Source organism: Tursiops truncatus, chromosome 3 (assembly GCF_011762595.2).
Source record: "Tursiops truncatus isolate mTurTru1 chromosome 3, mTurTru1.mat.Y, whole genome shotgun sequence".
NCBI classification, from domain to species: Eukaryota; Metazoa; Chordata; class Mammalia; order Artiodactyla; family Delphinidae; genus Tursiops; species Tursiops truncatus.
Genome location: NC_047036.1, coordinates 17,401,540 through 17,410,261, shown reverse-complemented (window position 1 = coordinate 17,410,261; position 8,722 = coordinate 17,401,540). Strand labels below are relative to the sequence as shown.

Here is an 8,722-nt window from a genome sequence, read left to right as displayed (position 1 = left end):
CAGGACTTTGTACTGAATAGGAGGAAGTGGTTGTTTGCTGTGGAAGAGTAGGAATGCTGAGAAAGCCTAAGACATAAGGCTCAAGGAAACAGGGCCTGTTTCAGGTTGCACTGGTACCAGGGAAACTGAAAAATATTTTCCCCACTGGATAAGTCTTACATTGGGTAGCAAGCAATGCCCTACTGCTGAGAGAGGAGCAAAGCACAGGGAGAAACCCATCTTTAGTAAAGTCTTCCTGGGCCAGCTGAAAGCAGAAGGTAGAACCATAACACCCACAGAGATAGCCTCAATCATTCCAGGCCTCACGCTAAGCAAAAAGCAGCAGCTGTCTATCACTAGAGGATTTTCACATTCATGGGGTACTGAATATAAATAAATAAGCAAGAGTCCCTAACCCCACTCAACTACAAGCTAGATTGACATGGTATATTCAGAACAGACAAAACAAAGGAAATAATTTTGAACTTGAAGATGTGACAATAGAAATTCTCTTACCTCGAGCACAAAAATAAGACAGAGAAAAAATGGAATAAATAATTGAAAACCATGGGACAATATGAAAACATTCAAATATACAAGTACTGGAAACCCAGGAGGAGAAGAAGGAAAGAGAGAAATGGTCACAAGAAATATTTTAAGAGATTAAGGTTGAGAATTTTTTAAATGTTTAAAAACAAACAAAACCTCCCACAGATCAAAGAAGTTCAAAGAAACCTGAAGTGTGATAAATGCAAATAAAAACACAGCCAAGTACCTCATACTAAAACTACTGAAAACAGGCTTCCCTGGTGGTGCAGTGGTTGAGAGTCCGCTTGCCGATGCAGGGGACACGAGTTTGTGCCCCGGTCTGGGAAGATCCCACGTGCCGTGGAGCGGCTGGGCCCATGAGCCATGGCCGCTGAGCCTGAGCATCCAGAGCCTGTGCTCCGCAAAGGGAGAGGCCACAGCAGTGAGAGGCCCGTGTACCGAAAAAAAAAAAAAAAAAAAAAAAAACTATGGTAAAATGGATTCTAAGTCGCTAATGATTTCAGAAGTTATTCTGATGGTGCAAGTCAGTAAGTAGGTTCTGAACACCACCAAAAAGGTGAATTACCTTCAGAATTACAAAAGATTTTTGACAAAGAAATGCTGGATGTTAGTTAAAGATAAAAAAAAGAAAAATGAACTATGTATATCAATGAAGACTGTATTCCAGCCCTTCTCAGGGCAGGATCACAGACTGGGAAGTGCTACACCAAAATTTTTTTCTAAAGCAAAGAGTATTGAGGATGAGAATAAAGACACTCTGCCTGTTGTCTAATAATCTGGAACATTTCACTAAAATACAGATCTGGTTAGCCAAATGGAAAAAGATCTTCCAGAAATTTTATATTTCCTGTAGGCATTAATAGCTATTCATTTCCCTCTAAACACTGCTTGAGCTGCATGTCACAGGTTTTGGGTAAGCCACATCAAAGACTTCATTGGAAAATACCAAGGGTCTCAAAGAAGTCCTCCCTTTCCCTGGCAGTGCCACTTCCTTTTCTCAAATTGCTAGATGAAACAGTCACACTGGAAGAAGCAGATTTGTACAATGTTGCAATCATTGAGAGACTCCAAAAAAGAGCTGAACATTTTAGAGAACTTTCATAGCATTAATTTTTAATGGACTAAGTGGGAAATTTGGAGAGGAATAATGATTGTAAGTAAACATGCAGACCAAAATGCATTAAGGAAAAGTCATATTCACTGGACCTTTGATCCAAGTCGTATTTTACTGTCCTCTGATGAGAGTTCTAAAAATAAGTACAAGTTAGCGAAGTTAACTATGACTGGAGCTATGTTCCTGAAATTCAATGCATTTTTCCACATTTTCAAATATCATTTAATCAACATAAGGTACATTTTAGTAGCTATATAATTAAGAATTTTAACATCATATAAATAAGCAAATATGTTTGCATTATGATTCATTTAAAGGCATATCCATTACTTTCCCAAACAGCAGTGATTTTTTAAAATGTTAGCTGTCTCAGATTTAAAAAGAGCAGTGAATTAAAAAAAAAAAAGTGCATTGCACGTTAAAAGCATCAATGTCATTATTTTATAACTGAGATATAATCAAAAGACTACAAGACTCTCTTTTCACCTTAACTATGACTAAACTTCACAGTGTGTTCAGTTTTCATTCTGTAACATCAAGATACACTCAAATATTAATTTGGCAACTGTATCTAGGATGTATATATATTTAAGAATAAAATTTTGTAGCTTATTAAAATGTCAAAAATAATAAAAGAACATAAGTATATTAGTTTATTATATAAAATGCCCTGTACTGGATGACTTAAACCATAGCAATTTATATTCTCACAGTTCTGGAGACTGGAAGTTCAAGATGAAGGTGCAAGCAGGGGAGATGGTTCCTCCCATGGCCTTTCTCCTTGGCCTGCACATGGGCATCTCTTTGCTGTGCTTTCATATGGCCTTTATCCTGCGTGTGTACATCCCTGGTATCTCCTCCTTTTATTATAAGAACACTGATCATCATAGATTAAACTCCCACCCTTATGACATCATTGAACCCTAATTACTACTTTAAAGGCTTTATATAAAAATACAATCATATTGGGGATTAGGGCTTAAACTTATGAGTTTTGGGGGGACACAATTCAGATTACAGTAGAGGTTTTACAGCATATATAGAGGTAAAATAAACAACAACAAAAGTTGAAAGGTAATTTTGAAACATATGATAGATAAAATTTTATGAAACATTAAAATAGTTTAAACAGAATGTTCAAAGTTAAAGATCAATATTGCATTTTTAATGCAAAACATATACACACACATGCATACATGACAATAACAACAAAGATGTAACAAGATAAAATAATTTTTTTTAAAATATTTGAGTCACCCACAATTTAAGGAGAGAACAATAGACGAATAAGGATGAGACAATCAAAATCACATAGCAGTATATTAGACTTGAATGCACACATATGAATAATTTACATTACATGTAAATAGACTAAGCACTTCAATTAACAGGGAGGCATTATAAGACTGGATAAAAATAGCGAGATTCAACCATATGCCACTTATAAGAAACTTGCTGTAAATATAAAAACACAAACAGGTTGAAAATGAGAGAACGGACCTAATTTATTATTCATCCATTATGCATGAGAAAGGGACATATATCTACCATGCATTCATTAATCATAAGAAAGCCATTGTTGATGCTCTTAAATGAGGAAAAATTTAATTCAAGGTTATAAGGTAGGGCCATAAGCTTAAAAGGGTCAGTTAATTAAGAAGATATCATCCTAAATGTGAATGCATCCTATAACAAAGCTCCCAGTACAAAAAGAAGTTAGAGAAAGAACAAATACTAAAGAAGAAGGAGAAAAATAAATACCAGTAAAAATCAATGAAATAGAAAACAAACAAAAAAGAGAAAATCAGTAAATGAGAGAATGACTAAAGTGAGAAGTTGTTTCTCCAGAAATATCTATAAAATTCATGAACCCCTAGCAAAATAATGAAGAAAAAAGGAAACAGAAAAAAAAAAACAGATTACGAATGTCAAGAATTAAAGCAAAACGACCTACTACATATCTCATAGACGTTAAAATAACAAGTGGTATGTTGAAGAATTCTATGCCAATAAATTTGAAATCCAAATGGAAAAAAAAAAAAAGTACTCTAAAAGACACACATAACCAACACCTATTCAAGAAGAGTGGCTAACCTAAATATTTGTATGTCTATGTGAATATTTAGTTCATAAATATCTTCCCACAATATGGCACCAATTCTAGATTGCTCCACTGATGAATTAAATTAGGCATTTAAAGAAGAAAGAATAGCAATTTTTGTAAGGTTTTTCATAAAGTAGAGAAAGAGTAAAGGTTTCTCAACTCATTTGGTGAGGCCACTACAACCCTGATAGCAAAACCAGACAATGGTATTGCCAAAAAAATTGCATAGTATGTTTTATGAAAACAGATGCAAAAGTTATTAAAGTATTAGTGAATCAAATCCATCATTCTAGGAAAAGGAAAACACAGTATTATCATATGAGGTGTATAACAAGGATGAAAGAATAGATTATCATTCAAAAATTACTGTTTCATACCATTATCAGATTGAGTGAATATTATTTACTTCAATAGAGGCAAGGAAAGTATTGACAAGGTAAAATACACATTTTTCATTAAATATCTCAGCAAATTATGAATGGAAGGAGGTTTCCTCACCCTGATAAAGGACACCAATGAAAAGCTCACAGCTAATATTTTAATGTTAAGCTGGGAAACTAAAGTAAATCCACATCAGTTTAAGGAGAACTGACCTCTTACTGGTATATTTCTACAGTTTTTTAAATCTTCTTCAATTTATAACATCAAAGCTTTATAGCTTAGAGTCTATAAAATCTTGCACTGTTAAATTTGTACTTTGGTATTTGATAATTTTTGATGCTGTTTTAAATGTCAGTTTTAGTATTTCATTAATATACATAAATACAATTTATTTTTAATAGTAACTGTATCCTGAAACATTGCTATATCCACTTTTTATATTTTATTACTTTTCTTGTAAATTCTTCAGTTTTCCATGAATACATAATCTTCTCAGAATTCAGAGCTTTGTTTCTTCTTCCTAATAGCTATGCCTTTTATTTCTTTTTTTATCTTAATGAAGTGACTAATATACATCTAGTATAAAATTAATAAAGTTGAAGTGAATTGATTAGGAAAGACTGTGAGGGAAATTTCTGGGGTAGTGAAAGCATCAGTATTCTGTGTCTTGATATGCATTCATGAAAACTGACTGAACAGTACTTAATAGTTGAACATTTCACCTTATATAAATTATACTTTGATTTTTTTAAGTCAGCAATATGAAAAGGCATAAGTGAATAGAACACAGAAATTTAATTTTTGAATATTCATTTGTATTTTTTAATTTGATACTATTTGCAAACTACATCATAGATCTATTTCTTTTAAATGTAATTGAACACTTACTGCTGTGGTTGATTGCATCATTGGTCCCAAATCTTCACTTCTCTGTATTCATGACCTCTGCCATGTAACCTTGTAGTGTTCGTACACTCTGATTCTACACTTGTTTATGTGCATTAATTTGGCCAGTAGAGGAAGGTGGAAGTTACATGGTACTAGTTCTACGCCTAGGCCTCAAGAGGATCTGTGTGTTTGCACTTGTTGTAGTTCTTCTTTGTATTCCCATCAGAACTTGTATGTGCTATCCTGTTGGAGGATGAGGAGCTTGTAGAGCAGATCTGATCCTACTAAGCCATTGCTGTCAAGACCAGCCTAGATTGGCTGAGAAGCAGCCAGCCCCCCAAAATATCCATGAGTGGTTCAAGATCATGTGAATCACCTAGGTGCCCTCAACTGAATCTACATATCATAACAGCAAATGCTTATTATTTTGGTGGTTGGTATACGTATTATCATGTCATTAAATAAGTGAAACACTGGTAATTTATTTTCTTGATTACAAGTAGCTTTTCTTTCCCTACATGATATTGGCTTTCAGAATATTAATGAAAAATATATTTGAATTATATGGCTATTCATGCTGCTAACATCTCACATACCTAGCAACTAAAGAACAGAAAAAAATATATTCTTAAAAAAATTAGACATGATGAAGAGCGGCCCCCGCTTGCCGCAACTAGAGAAAGCCCTCGTACAGAAATGAAGACCCAACACAGCCAAAATAAATATAAAAATAAATTAATTAATTAAAAAAAATTAGGAAACAGTGCATAAATATAAACATTAAACATTTAGGACTTGCAACAAAACATTAAGAGGCTGAGAAATAATGTTTTACATTTTCATTTGGTTTTATATCTCTATTTTCTATTCTATAATATTACAACTAAGCAGTATATTATTTGGATTTTTATTCCATTCAGCTATATAAAATTCCTAATTCTAGAATAACGTAATTAAAATATGTTGCTCTGAGTGTCAGACAAGCTCAGCAGAAACTGAATCCTTTGCCTGCCTACTGTAGAAAAAGACTTATCTATGAATTTGGCACTGGCCTCAAGAGTAGAAAAGCACAGGTTTACTAAATGCAAGACAATCCCTGGTTCAGGTAAGGACAGGAAGGGAAACAGAAAGAAACAGAGAAAAATATATTTAAAGATCTATTAACTAGAGCAGCGGTCCCCAATGTTTTTGGCACCAGGGACTGGTTTCCTGGAAGACAGTTTTTCCACAGATCGGGGGGACGGGGGCGAGGATGATCAGGCAGTAATGAGAGAGAGGGGGAGCGGCAGATGAAGCTTCACTTACTTGTCTACCACTCACCTCCTGCTGTGTGGCCTGGTTCCTAACAGGTCACGGACTGGTACTGGTAGGTGGCTTGGAGGTTGGGCACCCCTGAACTAGATGATTCTAGGACGTCTTGTAAGACCATTTTTTAAAAGTCACTAAAAAACTACTTGTGATTCAATGTGAATTGTGATATACATCTAAACATTACATTGAAACCCCCAAATTACCTGGCATAAATAATAGAAAGTGTTTAAATGTCCAACGATGTTGAGTAAGGAAAAAATGCTTTAAAATCTTATATTTAAATATAGTATCTATTTTATTAAGAAACCTTATATCATAATTGGCAATAAAGTTAAAAATTTTACAATAATTTTATCAATCTATTGCCAAATTCTACCTTTTTCAGGAAAGTTTACATATCTGTGTTCCATTTCATTTCATAGACTTGCTTATCATTTTTTTATTCAACAAACTGTTGAGCATCTGTTACATATGTGGCACCAATGCGATGTATGAGCTGTCAATTAAAAATATAAATGGTTTCTGAATTAATCATGATTAAAATCTGTTTTTAAAAGGTGAGTGTATTTTGGGAGGAGTTATAATAATGTTACATACCTTTCAAGTAGAATAACATTAATATGTAAAATCGTATTAATCCTCCACAGAAACTCTATTCAAATGTCTAAGAATCTAATATCTTAAATTGAGAAACTGGTTTATTCTGTTAGTGGTCTATTATATATTTAATACCTTTTCACTGTATCATAAAAGAATAATGTATACTAATGATTCCTACTGAACCAGAATTCTTATAAATGGATTAATATATTTGAATACTTGAAAATGGCAAAATACTTTCTCTCATAGGGATTTACTATTACTAATACTATGTACATATACACAAGTGATTTTGGCTGTGTTCCATGAAAACTCTTAAAAACACAGTCCATAGGCATGGCATATTTGGCCAGTAGGCTGAAATTTGTGGGCCACTGATCTAGAGTATATTACATCCAATATTTTAAACACAGTTCTTACATATTAATACTTTTACATAATCCAATTAAAGTGAAGTACTGAAGAAATGAAATTAAAAATATTAAATACAAACACAGGTTTTTATTTTCAGGATCATCAGAAAACTCTCTCAATTAGATATTAACATATAGAAATGCTCACTTTCAATCTCACGCTATCTAGGCAGAGCAGTGACAGTCATTGGACCAGCATGATCTGTGGTCCACACTTGAGAACCTCTGCTCAGAGCAAAAGGCAGTGCCTTGCATCTCTCTAAATGAAGTCCATTGCTTCTAGATGACATTGGACGAGTACTCTTCACATCCTAGCTTGTTAGTTTTTTGTCTTTTCACATATATTTTTTAATGAAATACACTTACAAACATATGTTCAGCTCATTTAAAGGTAGTGAGTGTTCTTTGATGTACTGATATGTAAAGTTATTAAAAAACATCTTTGACCAGAAACTGTAGTTTATCTCTGTCATTCATGTATTCACCATAAGCTATACTTTCTTTGTTTTTAAGCTTAGATTGATACCACCATTCCTCTTGGCTATCTCTAAACATGTTTTCACTACTTTATACCTATTGTTTAGCTTTTTCCCCAGCACACGGTAGAAACACAAAAGCAACTACTGAACATAATCGTTAACCAATTGGACGTTACATTTTTTTTTCTTAAAAGTTATGTTAATGTTATAGGTGAATATATACTTTTTGAAAATCTAAGTATAAAGAATAAAACATTAAAATTTCACTTGATATTCCTTTCTATCTCTGTATAATTATATTTGACCTTTGTGCTTACCATTACAGAGTTGGTTGATTGGCTAACTTCTATTATTTTCTTCCTTTTGACCTTCAAAAACTAGACAGCCTGATTAGTGATAGCTGGAAAGATGCAATCTCTGCAATTATTTTTTTAAATCAACTCATGAGCAATATTTAATTTATTTGTATGGTAGTATCTGGTTCCTTGTCTGAATTGAGTAATTATGAAATATGCTTTGTTCTAGGCAGAATTAATAGAAATTACTTATGATGGTAGAATGAGCAAAATGCACTAAAAGGGAAAGAAAAGTACAAAATCAATTTATCTGAAAGAATAAAGACTATATTTAAATTTAACCTCATTTTCCATTATATAAATCTTTGATTACTTGAAATATGAAATTTATAATTATGAAGACAAATTGTTTTAAATAATAATTAGAGGCAAGAGTTTTCTGAAAAGCTTTAAGGTCAATAAAATGACCACAGAAAGGTAATCAGTGAGTTGTAAAAGGGTTAAAAAAGAGTATACAATTACAAGAGACTGAGGTTATAGAAGTTTTAGTAAGCATATTATAGAAAAAAATTGAGCAATTTACATTAAATAAAATTAAAGTAAAACAT

General features: G+C 32.9%; 1 pseudogene; it reads left to right on the top strand.

Moving 5' to 3' along the window:
• The first annotated feature begins 996 nt into the window (after positions 1-996).
• LOC101318732 (UBX domain-containing protein 2A pseudogene) lies at positions 997-1,632 on the top strand (annotated as a pseudogene).
• Positions 1,633-8,722: the final 7,090 nt, after the last annotated feature.